A 25,015-nucleotide genomic window follows, 5' to 3' on the forward strand; every position below is an offset into this window, starting at 1 on the left:
TTTGCTAAAATTTTATTGAACAACATGCTTAAGTTCAAAGTTGTAGAATTTCAATTGAATTTCAATTGAATAGGATATTGCACATAAGTATTTACATTTTGAGATTTGCCAGTATGTTTATAAAACATAGTTTTATTGTTATAATGATATGGTATATTCTAATCTTACCAGCAGGGATTCTGTTAGACAAACATATTTTAATGGTACATGTTTGGAAAAGAAATCTCTTGGGACAAAAATGCTGCTTTCTAAATTGCCACCCAGACATGAGAGACCACCCAGTTCCAAAATCCAACAAGGTTATGTGAAATGACTGATATTTGGTTGAGATAACAGTATTTTAGTTTTAGCATTCTGAGTTTATATTTTGCCTGAGCTTTACTTTCAGAATAACACACATTTCTTTTGAATGCTTTTATAGTGTTTGTTCTAAATAAGTCAGTTCTGTAAACATGACTTCATTTTTATTAGTTTCATAAAAAACATTTTTGAACAATACAACTTTGGGTTAAAAGTAACTGTGGAAGAATTTTAATACACTCTCCCGTTATGTTTTTGAAGAAACCATTCTTATCAATAGTTCAGACAGTGGAAAGGGGTAACCACTAATCCAGTAGTTTCCTCCTTCAGCTGCATAGATATTTATTAATTACTTGTGATCATTTCGTTATCTGTTACCACACCCCAAATGGCTGTAGGAGACACATTAATGCACAGTCTTTTCTCTTACAACCGTTTACAAACTGTTCACGTGAAACTGATGATCCTTTCATGTTTATTAAACCCCACAAGATTTGTCCACCTTTGAACACTTGGAATGGAAGGAGTTACTTTCAAGAAGTGTGTTTTCAAAGGCGCAGGATGGGAAGGACGGAGCAGCAGCCTGGTGAGCAAAACACTAAGAGTTCTGTTGTCATCTCGACCTCAGTGACCCCTTCACTTCACTTCCCTCAGCTGCAAAAACACAGAAAGCTGCATTACCCTTGCTTATTCGTGGACATGAAAAGGAAACCAGGCAACAAAAATGAGTGGAGGTCAGATTTGGCCACAAAGTCTTGTGCAAAGAGGTGAGTTGAGAATCAGAGGACCTGCACACTGTTTTCCACTCTCAGGACTATGTGATCACCATGAGACAACGCTTTCATGTCTTCATCACAAAATGGCCATAATCACAACAACCAAGTGAATTGCAGGCTTTTTAAAAAAGGAATACTTCCATAGGTACTCTAAAATATAAAGGCTGAATTAATTTGATATATTATTATAGTTATCAAATAAATACAGAATAAGCTCTGACCTCATAATTCATTTTTCTAGGTTTCAATAGGAACCAAATAAATTTTCAGTCTTAAGGCAAATGTTCTTTAGTCAAAGGAGTTTTAAGGTTTTACTCAATAGGGAAACAGATTACCAAAAAACAAAAGAGATTCCTAAGGGACATTTGTTACTGGATATCAACCTTTAAAAACAAAGCTGTGATAATACATTGAAGTGAACCAGAACCCAATAGAATGTTCTGTCAAATGATTTTAGAAACAAAAAACGTTTACTCAGATATGATTGGAATTTCAGGAAAGACAAATACGAAACGTATCTTATACTATTTTTTCCGGTATTAACATGTGTTGAAAACTGTGTTAAGACTTTCAAAAAGATGCCACTAAAAAATGTAGCAATTGGGGCACCTGGGTGGCTCAATCGTTAAGCATCTGCCTTCGGCTCAGGTCATGGTCCCAGGGTCCTGGGATCGAGCCCGGCATCAGGTTCCCTGCTCAGCGGGAAGCCTGCTTCTCCCTCTCCCACTCCCCCTGCTTGTGTTCCCTCTCTCGCTGTCTCTCTCTCTCTGTCAAATAAATAAATAAAATCTTTAAAAAAAAAAATGTAGCAATTACTTTTAACTTGAAAATATCTATTACCTAACAATTGGCTAGCATTATTGTTATTTTTCAAACTCAAGGATTTTTAATGACTCTAGCAAATCAACAGCTTAAAATCCATATCTTTATATGTGTTGTCAATTCCAACATACAACACCTAAGTCAATAGGAGTTACAAATAGTATCTGAGGAAGCTTAGAAATGCAAAACATATACTGCCAACTTATCTGCCTCTTTTCTTGATCAAAGACTATGACATGCTATGCACTTACTGACTATTCCTTCTGAATATTAATAATAATGTTGTATGCACTTATTGACTATTCCTTCTGAATATTAATAATAATGTATGCACTTACTATTCCTTCTGAATATTAATAACATTACCAAAATATTATATACTATTCAATAATCAAAAACATAATCTTGTTTTGTTCTCCTAACTGCATTAAGTCTGCAACATTTTCAGTGCAGATGGTCTTCACATTATATGGGCATTTTGACACTAAATTGTTTTCAGGAAGTGTTCAAGTGACTTGAAGTCAAAGCAGGGCTGAAAGGGAAGTGCCTGTTAGTTTTACCCACACCATCTAAAGGCTGATATTGTAGTTCTCTTTTCCTTGCCAAGCTGCTTGCTTTTTCATTGAAAATGAAATTACGTGGAAAGTGAATGAAAAAGTAAATGTGTATTATGACTTTAAGAGGGGGACAATAGAAAACCACTCATGGGAAGTAGAAACTGTAACAGAGGAGTTGAATGCAAAAACACAGAAAAACACAATTGCCTTACTTAACTCAAACATTATATCTTTTACTACAGTAATTATATAAACTGAAATCATAGCCTAATTTTTGCCTAATTATACCTTATAATATAAGACACAATTATAATTGAATTTATGCCATGGTTAAGTGATGACTATTTCACTTTACACTACATCATCTGTGCTACCCTGAAGCATATCAGAGTTATGATTAGTTATGTTAACTAATCAATGTTAATCCCAATCAATGTTAACTTTATACGAAAGGAAGAAAAGTCCTTGGCAGTCTGTTCATTCAATCATCCTCAACTGAGTGTTAAATGGTAGTTGGCAAATGTGTGATACATTATCAAAGTGTGGGATACCAAAAACTGGAGCTTATATCTGTGAAATTTTCCTGTTATGCCATTGAATTAATAAAAACTTTAACATAATTTTTTAAAAATATACATGAAACTTGAAAATTCATCAATTCATGGAGCTGTAGAGGCAAAGTCATGATTTCTTCTAACCAAACTAGCTAAAGCATCTTTTCTATTAAGCCAAATTGGCTTCTAACAAAAATTAGCTAAAGCCTTTTTTCTATTATTCATCCACTGGTATCAAGGAAGTAAGGAAACTTACTTTGGCATCTTCTTTTTTTATAGGAACTTTTAAGTATTTTCTCATTTAGTCCTTACAATAACCATATGAGTCAGCTTTTATTATTTTTATTTTTCAAATGCAGAAACAGAGACACATACACAATTTTCCTACATAGAGGACAGGGAAGTGATCAAAATTCATTTTGCTCAAGGAAATTTTATGGCAAAAATGCTGAGAAAGTGTGATAAAAAGAAAATTATAAAGTGGTATTGTTTTTTTCTGTATTTTCTCCAATTTGCAAGCGATTTCATAATGCAAGTCACATCACCTAAATAAGGGTTATCAGATGTTTACAAAGCAATTAGTATATTTCAGAATCAGATCAGTGCAAGGAAAAACTGACCATTCCATATGGACAACTGCATTTGAAATGATGTTCTACATCATTCACTAGTGCCATCTGAATCAGTTTTTTTTTTTTAACAGCAGAGGCCCTGTGAATTCTCTAGAATATTTTAAAACTTGTTTTATTTGTTAATTTTTTTAATCATATTGATGATAATCTCAAAATCATTAATTGCATGAGCACCAGTACTACCTTCTGTTCTGGTCTTGGTGCCTGCATCTCTTCATATGTAAGCTCTACTGATATATCTTCCTGGTACAGGCAATGAGAAAACAGAAACCAACATAATACTTAACTGATGTGTTCAAACAAAGTAAAAAGCAAGTGATATCAAGATATACTGTATAAATGAAGTTTCCTGGAAAGAGAGAAAGGCCTGGGATAATTTATATATTATGCAGTACATGGAAATAGAGACATGCTAATTTTTTTTAATATACTATAGGAATCAGAATTATACCCTAATAAGCAGTATTTTAGTTTAGGAAAAGAAATCATCTGTCATAGTCAATTAAATAACAATGCATTATGAGGTATTTATTACACACACAAAAAACCACTTCAGGAATAATTTGACAACGTATGAGCAACTCAAGCACTGAAAACTGTGGAACCCTGATGTGAGAAATTAAAGGACAAATTTGAAAGACTTTTAAGCTACTGATTTCAGGACTTACTAGAGTATTTATAGTAATTAAGACATTGGTGAAAGTGAGAACAGATAGGGAGATCAAAGTAATAGACTAAAGAAAGTCTACAAATAGACCCACATATATATGATTGATGGATTTTCAAGAGAGATAGCAAGGTAATCCAACAAGAAAAGGATAGTGTTTTCAACAGTGCTGAAGCAACTAGGCCTCAGGTTAGGACCAACTGTCCTCATTGCTCACATCATACTATGCAAAAATATTAACTTAAAATGGATCACAGATACAAACATAAAAATACCTCATGAAATTTAAAAACATCTACTCTTAGAAAGACACCATTATGAAAATGAAAATGCAAGCCACAGTCTAGGAGAAAATATCTGTAATTTACATATCTGACAAAGCATATGTATCCTTAATATATAAAGAAATCTTACAACTCAATAGTAAAATAAAATAAAATATTTTAAAAGGCAAGATTTTGACTAAATATTTCATAAAGATATATGAGTAGCTGAACAAACACAGGAAAAGATGCTCAACATAACTAATCATCAAAGAAATACAAATTGAAACTACAATATGATATCATTACACATCTTATAAAATAGATAAAATTTAAAAGGCATCAATACCAAGTGCTGACAAGGAAGTAGAGCAATAAAAATCTCAAATATTACTGGTAAAAGTGTAAAGTTATATAAAAATTTTAAGAGAACTCTTTGGCAATTTCTTATAGGGTCAACTATCACCACCATGCTACCCAATAATAAATAAAACACAGATGTCTAAAAAAGATTTGTAAATGGAAGTTTATAACAGTTTTATTGAAAATAACAGCTTGAAACAATGCAAATGCTTACCAACTATTGAATAGACAAATAAATAATGGTGTATGCATACAATGCATCACAAATTAAAAGTCAGATTACAGACATACACAACATGGATGAATCTCAAAAATATTATGCTCTCAAAAGAATCCAGACACAAAAGTCTGCATATTGTGTGACCTTCGTCATATGAAATTCTAGAACACGCAAAATTAATCTATAGTGGCAGAATGCAGATGAGTGATTGCTTGGGGTAGGATGGGTGGGGAGGAATTAACTAAGAAGGGATAGGAGGAAACTTTATTCGATAATGAAAATGTTCTATATCTTGATTGATTTGGTGTTTGCATAGGTACATATGTCTGTCAAGACTCATGTACACTTAATATAAGTACAATTGATTGCATACAGATTATTCCTCAATAAAGCGCATTTAGAAAAACAAAACAGCACCCTGAATAAAGTAGATACAGAATGTCCCTGAGACTTGTTTTCTTGGTCAGAATTGGAAAAATGTGTCATGGTTGAAAATTGCCTTCTAGTCCTCTCTTATAGAACTTTTTGTTATAATTGTTTTATCATACACTTGCCAGAGTCTAAAATGTTGTTATGCCCCACCTTTAAGGCAAATCAACAACAATGGTGAGGACCTGTTGGCCCTTGTTGATGCCAGTGTTTGCTTCTGCAGTTTGCTTTAAGAAGGACAGAAAGAGAGCCCAAGAATAAAAAGGCCACAGACTCCAAAGGAAATCCTGATGATTCTATAGTCATGGGAACATATAACGACCAGAACTTGTTCTAAATGTGTCTAATCCACCAATGACAGTTATAACGCAATGGTAACACCACAATTGGTTTTAAATTTGTCTACTTGGTTGGTGTCGATTCACTTCAGTGAACATCCCTCTATAACCAAGAAAGATCAGGCTCTCAGAATGCCATCACCCTCCTTCTGCTTCCATGAGAAACACAAAACACGTTTCTATGATTGACGTCAACCCACTCATGCCTCTATAACCAGCAAAGCCCAAGACAAAATTTTTCTCAAGACTGTCAAGCTGTTGCTCTACAAAATTATGCCTAACCATCAGAGCTCTTTCTGGTAGATGCTGCAGTTTGGGCACTTACATTGCAGATATTGAGCAATTACCCTTTGGCAATTCCCAGTTCTTATTTTACAGATTAAGAAAATGAGGCAGGAAGAAATTAAAGAAAAAAATTTAAATAATTTAATTTAATTAATAAAGAAAAATGTTTTTAATATAACTAATGATTATATAACTAATATAATCTAGTAGGAACTAAATACCACTCTACTGAGAGGAGATCTGGCAGGAAAAGGTAGATCTACTCTTTCTCCTCTAGCAGTCACATATGCACATGTGCACACATGTGCTCATACATAACAGACAAAAATTTTTTTAAAATAATAGACACTACATAAATTAGTTCCAAGGTTACTCAACCTTTTCTTATTTAGGCATAAAGAATTATTCAAAGAAGAATAATATGCCTCCTAGTACTGAGGGGATCACAGTTTTGTGAAGGAGACATGCAGGGAAGAAATAATCGCAGGGATGCCTGGGTGGCTCAGTCAGTTAAGCATCTGCCTTCTGCTCAGGTCATGATCCCGGGTCCTGGGATCAAGTCCCACATCCGGTTCCTTGCTCAGTGGGGAGTCTGCTTCTCCCTCTCCCTCTGCCCCTACCCCCTGCTTGTGTTCTCTCTCTCTCTCTCTCTCTCTCTCGTTGTCTCTCTCTGTCAAATAAATAAATAAAATCTTAAAAAAAAAAAAAGAAAGAATAGCAAAGTAATATGGTAAATAGAAACCAAATAAACCAGATTGGCTCTAGATTCCTTGCTTATTAGCAATATAAAGCTGGATAAATTACTTATCCTCTCAGAGTGTCAATTTTCTTACTCGTAAAATGCAAACAATAAAACATACTTCGAAAGAGTATTGGGAAGTTTGAAGATTCATAATAAAATGGTTAAAAATCACAGTGACAGAAACAAAACTAGTTGCCATTCTCATTTTATCAACACCATCATTCCCAAGAAAACAGAAAGTATTTTGTTAACAGAGATGAGAAAATGGTTGCAATTTTGAAAAGAAGGTAATATATGGTATGAGCTGACAAGGCTGGATGAGTAGCAGTAACTTGAATGGAAAGGAAGCCTGAGGGGGGAGTGGGAGGGAGTCATGAAAGCATCCCAGACAGTAGCTACGAGACACATAAATCCCCGCAAGTACAAATAAGTATTAGTAGTATTTACAGGATACATGCTCTCCACTAGGCACTGTGCTCTCATTGATGTAGTACCCCATCCATGGCCCTATTTACAATCCTAAGAGTTAGATACTTCAGTACTGCCTTTATACAGATGAGAAAACAGGAGCACAGAAAGATATTGTACCTTACCCAAAGTCACAAAGCTATTTTGTAGGAGGTCTGGGAATTAAACCTTAGTAGAACGTGATAGCTTATACTCTAATCCATCATACAATAATACGATAAAGAATGTACTTTAAGGTATATGACTACTTTATACACATTTCGGAACTATCTATGTCAGTTAAGTTTTTCAGAGGCCAATGAGAGCATTTAGAAAGCTAACATATTCAAAAATTTAACAAATCCTTAATTTCTTTCGCAATACGATTAAATATTTAATTATGTGTGATAGGTACAAAACACAGTATAAAAATTCAGGTGCGCACAAAATGCAATTTTATTTTTCTATTACTTAGTTTATTTTCTATAACAAGCTTCTAAGTAGTCAGATCACAAAAATTTAATATTCATTATTAAATGAATGGGTGGGTGGGTGGGTGGGAGGGAGTTGCTGGGCATCTTGCCCTTGTGTTACTTTCTATACAGGCTGGCATCTCCTGGGATTGGCTGAAAAATCCATAATTCATCTTCCATCGATTTCTGTCCAAACAGGTCACTAAGTCATTCGTCCTTCCCATTCAAGAGGCCTCTTCATGCATCCTCTCTCAAGGCTACCTCCCACGTCTTTTCGGGTATGAAGGATCATCCTGCTGCTCTTCATCTCACAAGTCACAGAGACTTACAGGATGACAGGCTATCTATGATCTCTCATAATTTCCTTGCTCCTCTTAGTTTCAGGGGATGTTTCTATTTCTTTGTTTCTCACTTAGGGTGTGAACAAAGTGTGTGTTGTCATCAGTTGAACAGAAATATTTATCCACCTAAATTCATTTTATCTTTTTCCTGGACAAATATTCCATCCTCTTCCTGAGAGATGTGACCATGTAACTGAGTTTTAACCAATGAGATATATGAGCAGAGATAATATGGACCACTTCTAGTCTAGCCCCCAAACCTTCCAAACAGGCTCTTCTATGTTCTTCCTCCCTTTGTTGTCATGACACAGACAGACAAGGCCCTAGAAGTTGCAGAGATACAAGCTATACAAGCTGGAAAGGGCCTTGCTTCCTAAATGAGAGTCATAATCTCGAACACCCATTAGGACTGCTATTGATCAAGAAATAGACTTCTGTTGGAGATGCCTGGGTGGCTCAGTCTGTTAAGGTCAGACTCTTGATTTCAGCTCAGGTCATGATATCAGGGTCATGAGATCCAGCCTTGGGTCAGCCTCCACATCCATCAGGGAGTCTGCTTGTCTCCCTCTGCCCTTGCTCTCTCTCTCTCAAATAAATAAATAAATAAATAAATAAATAAATAAATAAATAAATAAATAAATAAATTTTTAAAAAAGGAAATATTATGTTTTTGTCTAGCCATTACTATTAAGTCTAGATTACTAGATTAAGTCATTATTTTTCTTTTTTTTACCACAGGCTAGTGTATCCTAACTCATCTGATTAATATGCTAAACAGTGGTTTCTATTCTGTAATGCTGATGTCTCCAAGGGGTATTGGGAAATAGAGTACAGGTATCACTTGTACTCCAATCCCTCAAACTCATCTGGAATGTCTAAATGAATCTCTGAGTTCATCCAAGACAAGGAGCCATCTCCCTTTTCCTGAAGGATTCCCATTATTTATCCACTCATTGCTTCTCCATCTTATTCCCCTTCCCCCCGACCCCAGCTCCAGGAATCTTTATTATTTCAATAGGCAGGTAGAAAGTTTTGTGTTACTCATCAAATACTCCTTTAAAAAAAAAATGTTGAAGAGATTAAAAGATCATTAATTGATTAAATACTTTGGAAATAAGTAATGTTCTAGCTGATTGAGAGAAAAATATAAAAAATAGCAAAGGTGAGAGAATCTTTGTTCATATTTCCAAATATTAACCCATGACATTTGCAGTTTTCTGTCAAATACATCACACACCTAAGAACTGCATTCATTATCTCTTAGGATCTTGGTGATAAGCTTGAGTTCTACCCAGAATTTGGGGAACTGTGATACTGAAAATTATTTTTTGATAGTGAGGAATTTGGTCAATGAACACATGTTTACTGAATACCTATTATATATACCAATCACTGTTCTAGGTATTGAAATCTTCAGAAGTACAAATACTTGTAGTGAACAACCAACAATCTCTATTTTATTTCAAAATACAAGTAGCCTATGGAGATATCCTCCCTCCTTCAAGCATGACCCACACTGAAATGGTGGAGCAAGACAGAGACCATGGCAAGTTTTTGTAATTCTCCATAGAGGTTTTCATAAATTCATTTAATGTGTACCTGGAAACATCTAGGTATGCTGATATGTGACAATATGAGTGTATTATTATTACTTGCATTTTTTCTAGAAAACAGAACCCCTCAAGTCCAGTTCTTGACTTGTGACACATTCGCTTTTCTCGCATCCTCTGCAGAAGTACTAATGAGGTTCTGTGGTGTAGGACTCAGATATCTAAGAAAATTGCCAACTGCCTCAAATTCTCTTAAGGCCTGCCTCACTCCTTAAACTGGAGTAAAGGAGCACACATTCAAACTGTATACTTGACACATGCTGGACAAACCCTAATTTGCTGATTAAACATGCAGAGCAAATTTCAACACTGGTCCCAGATGATATGTTTGGTGTTAAGTTTCCTAAAATAATTGTTTCACTGGTTTCTCAGTCATGAATCTATCTTGGTATTAAACATCAATCCATACTGTGAGAATTCTCACCCCAGCTGGCTAAGCTAAGAGAGCGAGAAATGAAAATCAGATATGATTCTCATGAAATAAATATGAAAATTGTGACTTCAATGATGGAACACTGGAGAACTGAAGGACAGGGGATTTTTAGGTTTCTGGGGAACTTCCTTCTACCAAAAACAACTTGATTTGCATAGGTTGGGATATTTTGAGGTTATGAGATGTGGGTTAAAATAAAAGCTCAGGGCTCACAAGTCTGGTAAAACCATGACGTTCTCTTTTAAATGGAATTTCTGGCAACACCAAGATTTGTATTGCTTTTACCTGGAACCATAATGAGAGAAGTCAAGTTTGCAAATGGGTAGGGAAAAAAAATAAACAACACTTGTTTATCACATAACCAAGCAGGCAGGCAATGACCCTGGTGCCAGGTCTGCCCAGCACTTAAGCAAGAATCCTGGAGAAAGTTTCGGTGAGCCACTACTATTGCTTGATGATTGGGCATTTCCATCCCATTGTCCTGAGGGACAGCCTAGGGGTAAGTCTACATATTTGTGGACAATATGGCCATGGTTGGGAAATACCATTGTGAGAACATTCTGGTCACAACAGCCAATGTGCAGTTTCACCATATGCAGTCAAATTAATCCCTGTCTCCCGTCTCTCACTTTTTTTTTTTTTTTTTGGCTTTTTAAATTATTTCCTTTCCATCGTACTCCCATTTGGCTCAAGCTTCCTTTCTTTTTCTTTAATACCTTTACAACTAATCACTAAAAAACTCATTCTCAATTTGGAAAGATGGATTAGAGGAACTTTTCCCTATTTCTCCCACTAGGTACAGCTAAATATCCTGGACACTATATATAACAAACAAAAGAAGGCTCTGAATGGTCGAAAAAAGAAGACAAACTGGCTAAGGACTGTGGACTCAAGGAATGATACCAGGGTGAGATCCCTGGGTTTCCTTTCTGCTTCATATGCCCCAGACTGGTAACTGAAAAGGCCAGCAAGCAGGAAATGCTAATGGGCACAGATAACTAAGCCTCAGCAAGTCTACTTTTCTCTGCCCAAAGGACCAGGAAAGGGGCATCTTAGACAATCACAACTGAACACCAAACAAATGCCACAGAAAAAACTGCAACCCCCATGCCAACCCCACCTTTCTGGGTCAACACAGGCTAAATGAAACGTCTAGACTTCCACCCTGACCCTGACCTGTTGGTGTGGTGCTGGAGAAGACTGAGTGAGGAGGTGGGAAATCCAGCTCCTTCAAGCATTAATGAATTCCACCCTACTCTTCAGGTGTCAGTAAACTCTGGGTTCTACCGCCTCACTGTGGTAATAAAGAACTCCTCCCCCTCCATGCTTCAGTGGTGTCAGATGAGGACTAGTGGAGAGTCAGAACTCTTAGCACTGCTCAGGGGTAATGAAGCCACCTCTGTCCTTGCCCCACATGCCAGTGGAGGCCACATAGGAAACAATAAGCAGGCATTCTAGACAAGGGAGGTATCAGCAAAGGTTTAGTGGAAAACCTGAATTTTCACCCTAACCCAGAAGTACTGAAGTACCCTTCAACAACCCACCTGGAATCACTTTCACAGACACACCCAGAAATAACATTTAGCCAAATATCTGGGCATGTTCCAGTCAAGATGATACACAACGCAAAAGACAAGTGGGCCATCAAACTTTAAGTTAAATAGTTAATTTTGTATTTGCTCCAAACTACTTTCCCTCCCTAAAGAGTTTTCCGTACCTTGTTCTTTGGAAAAGCAAGCCCCAAATTATTTCACTGAATTTGATAGTCTTTAAGATACCATTTCACTATAAATAGTATTCCTTCTCTCTCTCCTTTTATAGTCAAATTTTATTGAGTCTTTATTTATGAGATAATGTCATGATTCAGAAGCAATACAAGGCTTTTTATAGATTGTTTTTCCCTCCAAGATAAGACTATAAAAGTTCTCATAAACCTCTCCACTCTTAAAAACAAGAGTTGGCAGACCCTGCTAGGGTTTCAAAACCATTGGATAGCTTCAGTTGCATGGTCATTTGTCTTAACATGGTATCTTTCACCTGGTTTTTAATCTCAAGAGAAAAAAAATTGTGGATGACTAAATTTTTCATTTAAATGAATATAAAAAGATAAATTTATCATTCTCCACTTTTATCAGTTTTATTTGGAGTTTTGTAAATCTCAGGGATGGGTCCTGTAATGAAAAAGAAGGAGAATATCCAACCTGAATATAAAATAAAAAAGGAAGGAAGGAAGGAAGGGAGGAAGGGAAGTAGGGAGTGAGTTAGTTCTTTTCTTATGCAGCAGCTCTAACATATTACCATATTTGTAAGGAATTGTTTCTTGTCTTATAAAACAAATAAGACCATCTGACTGGACCAACTGACTGTGAATAAAGTTCTTGAAAGCTGCCCAAAACACAGAAAATGGAACTTTTCTACCCTGGACTCTGCCGTATTACAGAGTTTTCTCTGGTAGAGTACACTGATTATAATTCTTTCCAAATTAGCAAACCACAAAAACGTAGGAAGCAGAAAATTACTTGCAAGCAAATTGAAACCAGTTTTTACAGTAATTAAAAGATGAGGAGTTTGGGGGGGTGGAATTAATTTAAAGAGGGAGAATCTATACTACTTAGATAACACTGTTACAGAAACTTTACAGAAACCAGCATGTGATGTGCTAAGCAGCCCATGCTCAACTCTCTGGTATCCAAGACATCCCCCCTTCCAGCTATACAGTTTAGATGGAAATACGAGAGGCAAACACTTTAGCTTTACCCATGCTGTATTTCCTTTCTGCTTAAATTATAAATGATTGTGCACAATTGGGAAACATGGTAGCGATGTTTAGAAACTCTTAACCTTTATGAATTAACTTTGAGATAAGGTTAATCCTTATGTTGGTAGGTAAACTCCGGAAATCTTAGCACAAAAATAAAGAACTTATATAACATTCTTTCTGATTCTTAGGATGCAGTCATATTTCTGTGTAACATCTTGAGAAATAGCAAACCTCTGCTCCAGTCGAGTTCTCTGATTGGTTCTGCAGTCACCTCAGAACAAACTTTGGACAATGAGGATTCAGAACATTACAAGGGTAGGATGAAATGCCAGGATTTCCAGAGAAAGTCCTGGGTGGGTGGGGGGTGGCAGCTGTCTGAAGTTCTAATAATGTTCAGACCCCCGGGCAGGAGTTAGTTTTCCTACAGATGATATCTAGAATCTGCTACTTTATAGTAAATTCCAATAGTCCCAGAGAGTCATGAAGAGTAAATTGTTAATTGGCCCACCTGTTGAGCACTGCTATGTCACTTCAACAGCTCGTAAGAATCGTTTCTGAAAGGAGAATTGGAACAATTTTATGGGAGTTAAATGACATTAGAGAAAGCAAAGTCGAAACAGAAACCTTATGGAACAGCTTTTACATACTGCTTTTACAGTTTACAATGTGTTGTACATGCAACCTCAGCTGATGGCCTATTTATTCCCATCCAATCATGTTGGATGGGATACAATTCCATGTCTGGATGAATCAGCAGTACATAAAAATCAGCTTGGCCTTAACCACACAAATACAATCTGAACTCAATTTTTAAGAAACCACAGTTTTTCCCCTTAGGGAATGGACTGTTTGTGGGCAGGCTGTCTCATTTATAAGAAAATTATTCTCCAACGGAGAATTTTCACAGACTAAAACTAAGAATTCCAGTGTTTTCATTGCATAAATGAACCTAAATATTTCAAGGGAATATTCCAAAACCTAAACATGAAATATTTTTTGCAGTTTAAACACCTATATGAAGCTCTATGTAAAATTCTACCCAAGGACTGATTTCCCTGATTGGATAAATCGATGGATTCCAAGTTTAAAAAAATCCTTTGCTTTCACTTAGGAAAAAGAAAGCAATCTCACTTATCTTGTGCCAGTTATCAATTGATTACCTCTCATTTCCAAATCCACCCTCCGTTGCTCTACTTATGATATTGGAGATAGCTCCTGTAAACATTTCCCTTTACTCAGGTGACACAATGTTCAATGTTGTCAGCAGATGGCCAGAAAGAACACAGCTGGAAAAATGAAGCTTCCTTGCAGTGCATTTTTCTCGGCTTGCTCCTTTGGCACACAATATCCAGCAGGGCATACGACACCCAGTGGTGCCCCCTCCCCACCAGTGAGTTCTGCTGAATGGCACTGCCCCATTGGAGGGGAGGAGTATCTCTTTCAGATTTATTCCTTTGTGCTTTGCCTCTCAGGCTTAGAGGTAATGGCTTTTCCTTGTATCTGTTCTATTATTCTTTAGTTTTTTCTGTGGCAAGTAATCTGGATTGGTTATAATTATTAATTCTTCATATTAAACTTTCTTTGTTTAAATTCTGTGATTCCTCTCTCCTTACTGGACCCTGAATGAAGACCCAGTTTTTAATTCAATAGTACCTGCCAATATAAGCATGAAATTGTTTCCAAAAAAATCATGGTATAATAACATAGAAAATCTAAAACACTATCTTAAAAAAATATGATCCCACAGTTATTCTTTAAGTAGACATTGTTTTTAAAGTATCCACTTACTGCCAACATAAATATACCATTTATTAGAATAAATATTATCAAACTAATTTGTTGATCTCTGCTGTTTGAAAGAAAATTTCATTTAGAGGAAATGCTGCTGAAATATCTACACAGGTATTGATCAGTAAAAAGGCCAAATAAAATGAGATCGACTTTGTACTTTTAAAAAGAAGTAGATTTGCTTACATATTAGATTATATAACTTAAAATACTTCTGAACCTGCCAGAATAGAAGGCTGCCAACACTATCACTAATGGAGGTATTTTAAAGCACACGGAGCGAAGGAATTGGGAAAATATTTAGAGATATTAAGGACAACTTTTGCCTTTAGCCAAATAAATATGTAGGTTAACATTTCTTTTCATAATTTTCCCATTAAAAGGTACACTGTCTCCCTCTCCTCCAGGTGCAAAATACCATCAAGATGTCAGAATTTAGTTTTGTAACTTCTTATAGATTTAAGGTTATTTAGTTGCAAGCAACAGAAACTTATGATGTCCAATTTAAGCAAGTATGAAATTGACTTTAATGTTATTGGGTGCAGCTTACAATATTAGCAGGAAGTCAGGTTCTGGAAAGCCTGAGGGTCAGGCTCTGGAAAGGCTTGGACCAAAAGCTTCTCTGGAGTTCCAGGCAACACACATACTTGATCATCCTCTCTAGGATGAGTTCCGAACACTCTTCTGTCCTTGTCTTTCTACTCAAAAGTCAAAGTCCTCGGAATGGAAGCCCAGTTTCTCCAGCTTAGTCATATGCCCGTTCCTTGCTTGGAAGAGTGAGCATTGTGATTTTTTCAGTCTCACTAAAATGACACAAATTGGGAGACTTAACTCAGTGGAAATTAGGATGACATTAGCTGAGGTAGGGTGAAAAGATACTGGAAGCTCAAAAATCATTTTCACTATATACACCATCAAGGTTAAGTCTCTCATTCCTTAAGCATCACAGCTAAAAGAAAAGTGATAGATTAAATACACTCCAATTGTAATTGACTATAATAGTTCACAGTCTAGTAAACTTAGTTCCTTGTGGGCTATCTATGTTATAAAAGTAAGATGACGACCCCAAAAAACACTGAGGAGACAAACCTACTTTGCATGTTCCTCATGCATGTTTCATCAAGCCAAAAACATCAGACATGATAATATGGCATCCATGACTAATCTCTCTTCTCCAAGAAGGATAAAGGATGTCTGATGACTACTTAATTTTTTTCACTGTCCTTAGGACCCACTCCAAAAAGATGCTCAAATGATCACGAAGAGTGCCTGAATATATTAGTTTCCTGTAGTTAGTATAACAAGTTATCACAAACTTGGTGACTTCAACCAACAGAAATTTATTCTCTTACATATCTGGGGGCCAGAAGTACAATGTCAAATTTCCCTGGGCTGAAATCAAGGTGTTGGCAAGTCTGTGCTTCCTCTAGAAACTCTTGGGGAGTATCCATTCCTTCCCTCTTCCAGCTGTTGGTGTTTACTGTTATTCCTTTCCTGTGGTCCCATCACTCCAATATCTGCATCCATCTTTACATGGTCTTCTCCTTTTCTGTCTTCTCTTCTTCTGTCTCAATTTCCTTCTCCCTCTCTCATAAGGACACTTATGATTGCATCTAAAATTCATTCACATAATCCAGAATAATCTCCAATGTCAAGATCCTTAACTTAAGCACATATGCAAAGACTCTTTTCCTTAAAAGGTAACATGGGTATGTTCTAGGGATTAGGACCTGATATCTGTGGGTGGCCATTATTCAGCCTACTACACTGAATATCACCTAAAGAGCTTTGACTTTTGTCTAATAATGTAATAGCTGAGTGACTTCAGGTTATTTTCCTTGGAGAGAGGAAAAATGTGTTCTATACCTGGAAATAAAAAGATGGATTATGAAGCAGCTGCCCCACTAGCATCTAGCTGTAGTCTTGTGACTACTGTTTGCTCAATGAAAAATGAGTGGAAATGATTGACATATGTCATTCTGGGCCAAAGATACTAAAAAGCTAATGTGCCTCCCCAACAGTCTCTTTTCCTTTCTGCTGGCTGGATTAAGACTATGAAAAGTGAGTCATTGGGACACAAAAAGAACTCAGTCCCTCAATGATTATGTGGAAGAAAAATATCTGCCAATATATCTCAAACAAGAAAAATACAAAGAAATATACACCTGGAAATATTGTAGTGAAAATACAAACACCAAACAAATAAAGAAGATCTTAAAAACATCAGAGAGCAAAAGGAGACCACCTACAAAGGCATGATAGATTGACTGATGATAGACAGATTAATGATGGAAATTTCAACATTAACAAGGGAAGCCAGAGATAGTAGAAAGACAAAATGTGAGAAAATACATATCAACCAAGAATTGTGTATCCAGCCAAACTCTATTACTAGAACAAGGGTGAAGTAAAGACATTTCAGAAATCAAAATCTTTGAATGTTTATCACCTTAATGAGAGGAACTTCAGATGTACTTCAATAAGAAGAAAATTGATGAGAGGATGACAGTTGGAACATAAGAAATATTGAATGATTAATGTCTATAAGTATAAAACAACTTGCCTATATAAATTATTAATGATAATATCTAATTTTGAAAGTTAAAAAACGGAATAGAACTAACTACTAGGTAGCTACAGCACAGGAGTTGCAAGGCTGTTGTATTTAAGTCATCTGCCAATTTAATTTGTACACTCTAAATTTAGATTCTACTACAGGTTACAGCAAAGATCTGGCTGTGGATGACAGTTAAAAGAAATAACCAAGGAAACTACTTACTGTTATAAAATGCATTTATTTTCATTCAACAAACTAATTAAGCAATCAATCAATTAAGCAAACAAGCCATGACAGCTGATAGACTGGAAAGATCTGTACTACTTTATGTTTATTATTTGACCAGACATTCTATTTCCTTTGGCTATTGTTTATTTCCAGCTGATCCTTTGTTCACAAGTACTCTCTACCCAAACAGAAGTAGGTGGTCATAATAACCTCACATAACTGTCTTCAGCAAGATCAGTGCATCCTGAAGACAGGCAGGGAGTCCAGTGTTGTTCTTGTCTGTTGGGTGTTAGGCTAAGTATTTTATGCTAATTGGGGACTTAGGCATATTTGATATGCCCTTGCATGTACTGGTTCAAATTAACATTAACCTTATCAGTGCCTTTATATTCAGAATAAATTAGATGTATACAACAGATGTTGCTTTTTACAAATTTTCTACCAGGTATTTATCGGTATCAATTTTTTTCAGAACTCTGGAGATTAATCAATCTGAAGGTTTCCACTAATGGTGGAGTAATGTTCTATCAGAGGACGCACCTCACAAGAAGCACCTATAAAACTTGGACTAATACAGAAAGGCAACGGAGAGTGAACTGAAGAAGACAGAACTGGATGTGTAGTATACCCTCAGGGGAAGGAGTGGAACAATTAGAAGGAGGCACTTTTAGCCTAAAGTTAATTGCAGTCTTTGAGGCCATCCAGTGGTAATGGGGCATTTGTAAAAAAATCACACTGTATTTCTGACTGAGAAGAGCCAGAAAACTGATACCAGGAAAATACCACCGAAGTGAGAAAAAGCTCTGGGAAGGAGAGAGACAGCAAAAGAACATAAAATCCACATTTCTAACCTCTGAACAAACTCAAAATGGCCCTCTCCTCTTAGGTATTCTGTGGCACAAATTCCAGCCATCTCAGCCTCTGTGCATTGTAACTTCTGCCTTCTCAATTTACCAAGGCCAGCATACTCTGCTTGATTTTCTTTTTGTGAGAGATTAAGGTCTTCTTAGATCTTTCCTGTCCTGGACACACCATAGCCTTGCCCATGTGCCTGACCTTCTACATCCCCAGGACTATGTCAGAGCTTTTTTTAAAACTCCATATGAGCATCTTATTCTCCAAATTTTCCTTTTATGTTTTTGGGCCAGCCTCTTGTTTGCCCCAGCTGGTATCACCAACTCGGTCAGCTACCTGGATGTTAGATAATTGTCACTGAATTTTTTTCACAAATGCTCTGGGCATAGAACCTTTCCCACTGAGCAAATTCTGTGTCAGTTCACCTAAAGATAAGTCCTTTGAAGTGGACGTTCCAGGTAGCTGCCAGACACGTGTAGTAGTAACAATTATCTGGAGATGAGGCTTTTGGAGAGTGCCCAATCCATTCCGCCCTCTTCAGTGTTACTTAGCCCCTGGCTTTCAAGGCTACTATGGGGTGGGAGGAGGGGGATGAGAATAGGGCAGGTTAAAATGCCACAGAGCTCATTCTTCTTACCTAGATTGTCATTTTTGATGAATATACATTCCTCAGACTGTTACAGTCCTTTGATTTATTTCCAGAGTGCTAAAAAAAAGTTGGTTTTAATCATTTTCTATAAGTTCTCATAGTTTTTCTGGAGGAATATATTTTCAGAGGTTCTTACTCCACCATTCCAGAAGTGTTTTTTCTCCCACATATTTACTTTTTATTTTGCTCTTCATTCTTTCTTACATTTCTAATTGCCATTTGAAATTTTCTATTTTGCCAATGAATTCCTTCCTTGAACCTATTTATAACATTTATTTTAAAGTCTTTGCATGATCTTTTCATGATCTGGTTCTCCCAGGTATCTTTTCCTAATGATTTTTCCTTGTCATTTAAATTCAAGGTCATGTCTTCTTTTCTGCTAGTTTTTGTTGTACTTATTTTGCTTTGTCTGATTCAGCTTGCTTGATATTATATGTAAAGTTTGAAGAGACTGTATCAGGCTCAGAATGATGTATCTTTTATTTCTAGCAGTCAACCCAGCTAGCAATTCACAGTAATCTCATCAGTCATTGAAAAGACTCAAACCTGGGCTTTAGTCCTTCCGAAGGCCTATTTCTGTTTACTCTTGTTCTTGGAGTATAACCTTTCAAAGTGTCAGTACAAGGTGTTTTCCAAGATCTCTCCCTCTTTATGGGTCCTGAACCTCAATCCTTCCCATCCTCTCAAGCTCCATAAATCAGCCAAAAACACTACTCAGCTACACCACCTCAGAGCTGCCTCTTTAGGAATTGGTAAAGGCATCGAAGAGAAAAGCAACATCTGATGTTGGGCTTACCCAACTTGGTTCTTTCCTGGATTCAGGCCTATGCATATCCTCAGTCTTCATTACTTAGGTAGTTCTCCAATGCCTTCATGTAGCTATGTGTACTTTATTTTGTGCAGCTTTTTTTTTTTTTTTCTTTTCCAAGCAGGAATGACTGCTTTGAAGCAAATGATTATGTCATTCCCAGAAATAAAAACTCCACTCAAAATTTTAGTTCTTGACCTTAGGTTTCTGAATCACTTTGGGAGAGTTATTTTTGTTTGTTTTTGGTTTTGTTTTGTTTTACCTCAAGGAAGAGTCACTTCCTACCAGGTTTATGGAATCCAAAAAAGAGAATATTGGCCTACTCATGCCACTAGAGACCACCTTGGTTAGAATCAAATCTGGTGACCCAATGTTTGTGTTTGGTGCCCAGATTTGCATTCTACAAAGTTCCTCTTTCATTTTTAGGCAAAGGAAAGATTAGAGAACATTTGCACTAAAGGAAGAAACCAAAAAGATCATCCAAACATTATCTGGTATATTAGTTTGCTAGGGTGCCATAACAGAATACGACAATTTGAGTGGCTTAAAAATGGAAATTTATTTTCTCACATTTCTTGGACTTCTGGAGAAGTCCAAGAACAAGGTGTTGACAAGATTGGTTCTTCTGAGGCTTCTCTCCTGAGCCTGTAAATGGCCATCTTCTTCCTGTGTCTTCACAGAATCTTCCATCTCTACATGTCTGTGTATCAATTTCTTCTTCTTACAAGGTCACCAGTCATACTGAATTAGGGCCAACTTTAATCATTGCATTTTCTCGTAATTACTCTTTAATAACCCTACCTACAAATACGGCCATATTCTGAGGTAATGGGAAGTTACAACTTCAACATATGGATTTTAAGGAAACACAATTCAACTCTAACACCTGGGGTAATAGATCTTGGCTCTCAAGGAGAAATATCATTATTTCTGTACATTGGTGGCCATTACAACGTAGGGTCAAATCCAGAGAGCTCCTATGGAGCCTTCAGGGAATAGTTCTTCAAACCACTAAACTCAGTAATAATGTCTAGAGACAACTTCCCCAGGAAATGTCAATGGTTCTTATGGCTAAGTCCCCGAGACTGCCTTACTTTCTGCCCTTTCAAGGGCCTGAGTGTTCAACATTTTCTTGAAAGTAATGAGATATCTCAGTAGTTTTTGAAAACTATTTTTTTAACTCAAAGTTATCTCATCTAAATTTTTTTTAATTTCAGAAAATAGGAAGTTAAAATGCTTTAACTTCTTTAGTAGACTTTTAAAAAATAAGTGAAATATTTATAACTTTTTCAAAAGAATTTATATCATTCCATTAAAGACCAACCCTATGGGGAGCATACATCTTCAGATTCCTGACTACTGAAGTATCACAAGCATTAAATTACCAAAATAATGTAGATACCTAATCTCTGGGGGGTAGGAACATTTCAAGGAGAAGTTAATTATTAAATTTAAATAGTAGCACATTTATTTAACAAACATTTTCCAAATATCTATGTAATTTTGCATAGTTTAGGCTTTGTGGGGTTACCAAACAAGCAAGCAAACAAACCCCACTAATCCACAGGCTCTATCTTCAAAGGGTGTATAATCTAGCTGGGAAGACACCGAGAACATGAAATGTTACAGGGCATGTTGAGAGTCATCCTTACACTGAGGCCATACTATCCTCTGAGTTGCAACTATAATACATTAGCATGTATTATATTGCCAAAGCAAATACAAGGATTACTAAAGGGTAAGGTAGGCAAATTAAGACTACATTCAATTCATCTAGAAATAGCTGGATTTCCAGCAAGGTCAATCGCTTATGTTATTGATAGTTCAAAAGAGTAGCTAAAAGTAGAAAACATTTTCAGTGCAAAATAAAGGTTATAATGGTTATAATGACAGGTCCTGCATTCCTGTTTGAATTCCAGAACAAGAACAGTTTCTTTTTTCATATGTCCAAGATATGAGAGCAAAAAGAAAGATTCTGGGAAAAAATTTTTGGAAATATTTTGGCCATCCTACTCTACTGATTGTGTAGTCTTGTATAACTCCAGAGAATAAAAGAATAAAATGCTGTCACTTAGTACTCACTTTTTGTAAAAATATGAATTGAAACATTTTACAAAGAATTAAGGTGTTTATAATAGTGCCACCTTAGAAGAAAAAGTAAAGAAGCTTTTAAAATAAAAGTACATGTATTTGAGCAAGTATATTAGCGTTTTCTTTTTTTCCACTTATAAAAAAAAAAAACAACAAACTATTCCCTAAATACAGTATTATGACACCACCTACTGGGAATTTAGAAGACAACAATCGAATTATTGCGTGTAACTATCCCTTCTTCAACTAGAAGCGCTTTTAAAATTATCAATAAAGTGATCAAAAGAATGCCCAATATACACACACTAGTGAAGGCATAGAAAAATTTAACAAAATTGTTAGTAAATTTTCACATTAGGAGAGCCTCTAGTTCAATCATTTTTCTTTACTTTTTTGAGTACTATTAACCAGGATGATCATATTTTGATGAACTAGTTTGGATTAATGAAACATTATAGACATTTATGAACCAGAACACACATTTATTAACCTGTAATGAGAGAATTTCTTATAAAATGAACTTGGTTCGATTTTTGCATCAATATACTTGAGAAAAGTAGTCACATCTAATTGGGTAGACATGTGTCACTGACTGCATTTTTCCAGAAGCTCACATTGAGGCAGTTTGTGTGCAGAAAAAAGATCACCTGTGGAAGTGATAGGGGAAGCTGGGACTAGATAGTGAGAGAAGGACAAGAGTGAGGACCAAAGCCTTTGCCAATCCAGTGGGGAACTCTGGAGCATATATGGCCCTGCATTGGGCCAAAATGGCATGACCTTTATTTACTCCATGCATCTGTGGGACCCCAGGTGGGCATGCCCTTGGATGAAGCAGCCATTTGCCCTGAGGCAGACCCTGGGCAGGACTGCTCCCCACCAAGGGAATCTAGGTAGTGCTCCCCTGGACCCACCTCAACGTGGGATAAGAGAGAGGTTCTAAAGATATTTTAAGGCCACATTTATTGGAAGCTTTATCAATCTGATAAATGTGATCATATCTGTCATGCTATTTCAACACTTCTACTTTTCTAAAATTCTTCCTCTCCTAATGCCTAACTGCCATCAAAATGGGGGCAAATTCTTTTCCAACATCAACATCTGAAAGGGCTCTTTATGCCAATTTCTGCAAATGTTTATATTTACCTCTTGGTCGTGGCTTATATAAAATCAATTTAAAAACCATGTTGCTGAGGGCCAAAACTTTTCATTTTCTGTTTTCAGTCCTTCTAGGTATAAGTTGTTTGACACACAAAAGGATTTGAATTTGCTCCTGCTGCCAGATTCCTGCTGCTACTACCAACCTTCAAAGGAAAAAGCTCTCATCTTGAGATTTTTGAGACCATGGATAAAATGTCAATTCCAGCCTCAAACCATATCCCCAGATAAGCAGCTTGTGGCTGTGAATTTCTCCCTTCATCCAGAGCAAAGGACGAAAAAGACATGTTTCTTTACTGCCTTCCTTGGGAAGGTTTTTCCCCTTTTTCCTAATGCTTATTCTTTTTCCTGGGCTTTTTGTTCTTTCCCCAGCTTACTGGCCTGAATTAAATTTTATGGGCCCAAAGATCCACTTTATGGTGGGAGGAGGAGCTTTTAAATGAAAAATGTAAAATTATGTAGGAAAGTTAATATTTACTGGAATAGGAAAAGAAATAGCAAAAATTATAAAAATATGATAAATACTAACAAATATAATTAAATCCAGTCATCTCAATAATATTTTTCTGACATTTTTGGCCATGTCTCTTCACATGTTAATGATTTTGTAATATTTTCTATGGGGAGACTAGAAAAGTAATTTAATCTTCCTTTTGGCATAGTTGATCAGAATAGGTCTAGGCTTACGTGATTCTTGGCCATTGAGAGTATTCCTCACTTTCTTCCCAGCCTGAGGGATGCATTAAAACTACTCTAATATTTTATCCAATATTGTAAGTATCTTGTTAATGACAGTGCTTTCTAGATGCAGAGTCCCTGATGGATTCTTGAAGATGTTCTATGATGCCTTCTGTCTCCGCCACTCTAGAGATAACCCTTGTGCAGATAACAGACTCTTCTGTCCCCATTTTACTCAGAAACACCAGTTCCTACTTGTTGAAAAACTCTTCTGTCTTAGACTAACAGACACAAGACTTTCCTACTTCATTTGATATTCTCTATTTCCTGCCCTCGTTTTCCCTCGAGCACAGGCCCTTTTATGCTCCTCAAAACTCAGGCCTGGGCCCTCCTCTCTTCTCTCTATGTCATCTTACTATATATCATGGAAATTCCCTTCACTTTAACCGCATCTCAGAGCTGATTCTCAAATTTATATCTCCAGGGGACAATTCTGCTCCAATCTCCAACTGCAAACTTACATACATACAGAAAATGAAAACGTATCCGATCATAAGAAATCGGAAGCAAGTCTCCCCCATGTCCTTTTCTAATCACACATCTTTCCTCCCTCCTCAAAGTAGCCATTATCCTGACTTATATGGTAATCCTTTTCTTGATTTTTATTTTAATTTTACCATTCATGAATGAATTCCTATATATTTTGATTTTACCCAGGGTTTTTTTGAACGTTAAATAAATAGAATGATACTGTATATGATTTTGTCTTGCTTCTCTCACTCAGTGTTATCACATAAGATTCACCTATGTTGACATATATAGCTATTGTTTGCTCCTTTTTATTGCTGTATAGTATTCCATTATGGGAATATACTACAATTTATCAGTTTACTGTTGATGGCTATTTGAGTTGTTTCTAGTTTTTGCTACTATGAACAATGCTTCTAAGAACACTTTTGTATGTGTAAGCTGATACACATATTCCCAAATATCTTTAGGAAAAATACTTAGGAATTGCTGTATAATGTACTTATAACTTCAGATGTTCTAAAATAATGTTAAATGTTAAAATAATATTTTCCAAAGTGGTTACACTAATTTACACACACACGAACATAATTTGAGTGTTCCTATTGCTACATACACATCTCACCAACATTTGGTAGTGCCAGAAGTTAATTTTTTTACCAATC

General features: G+C 36.2%; 1 long non-coding RNA gene across 1 annotated transcript; it reads right to left on the bottom strand.

Moving 5' to 3' along the window:
- Nucleotides 1-12,404: 12,404 nt before the first annotated feature.
- Nucleotides 12,405-15,931, bottom strand: LOC118017403. The gene is made up of 2 exons (XR_004681142.1): nt 15,352-15,931; nt 12,405-13,567 (listed from the first exon to the last, which is right to left on the bottom strand). It is a non-coding gene; the product is annotated as an uncharacterized LOC118017403 (long non-coding RNA).
- Between the last annotated feature and the right edge of the window lie 9,084 nt (nt 15,932-25,015).

This window comes from Mirounga leonina, unplaced genomic scaffold, assembly GCF_011800145.1.
Source record: "Mirounga leonina isolate KUSES-001 unplaced genomic scaffold, KU_Mleo_1.0 Mir_169, whole genome shotgun sequence".
In the NCBI taxonomy this organism is placed as follows: Eukaryota; Metazoa; Chordata; class Mammalia; order Carnivora; family Phocidae; genus Mirounga; species Mirounga leonina.